The 642-nt window shown below is 40.8% G+C and overlaps 1 non-coding gene across 1 annotated transcript; it reads left to right on the forward strand.

Annotated features, from left to right (window-relative positions):
• Positions 1-327: 327 nt before the first annotated feature.
• On the forward strand, positions 328-435 carry LOC112792929 (small nucleolar RNA R71). Its single transcript, XR_003197646.1, has one exon. It is a non-coding gene; the product is annotated as a small nucleolar RNA R71 (small nucleolar RNA).
• Positions 436-642: the final 207 nt, after the last annotated feature.

Below are 642 nucleotides of genomic sequence, written 5' to 3' on the forward strand. Positions count from 1 at the left end.
TGCCTCTTTAATGCTATTGGATGTATTTTGCCATCCATTCATACTTTGAGAAATCATGTTGACTTGCTGAGTCAACATTTTGTTCTGAGCCAATATGGCATTCAGAGCATCAATTTCAAGTACTCCCTTCCTTTGAGGCGTCCCATTATTCACGGAATTCCTCTCAGAAGTGTACATGAACTGGTTATTTGCAACCATGTCAATAAGTTCCTGAGCTTCTGCAGGCATTTTCTTTAGGTGAATGGATCCACTTGCAGAATGGTCCAGTGACATCTTAGCGAACTCAGACATACCATAATAGAATATATCCAGAATGGTCCATTCTGAAAGCATGTCAGAAGGACACCTTTTGGTCATCTGCTTGTATCTTTCCCAAGCTTCATAGAGGGATTCACCATCTTTTTGTTTGAATGTCTGAACATCCAATCTAAGCTTGCTCAGCTTTTGAGGAGGAAAGAATTTAGCCAAGAAGGCTGTGACCAGCTTATCCCAAGAGTCCAGGCTATCCTTAGGTTGTGAATCCAACCATGTTCTAGCTCTGTCTCTTACAGCAAAAGGGAAAAGCATGAACTTGTAGACTTCAGGATCTACTCTATTCATCTTTACAGTCTCACTGATCTGCAAGAACTCAGTTAAAAACTG

This window comes from Arachis hypogaea, chromosome 3 (assembly GCF_003086295.3).
Source record: "Arachis hypogaea cultivar Tifrunner chromosome 3, arahy.Tifrunner.gnm2.J5K5, whole genome shotgun sequence".
NCBI lineage: Eukaryota > Viridiplantae > Streptophyta > Magnoliopsida > Fabales > Fabaceae > Arachis > Arachis hypogaea.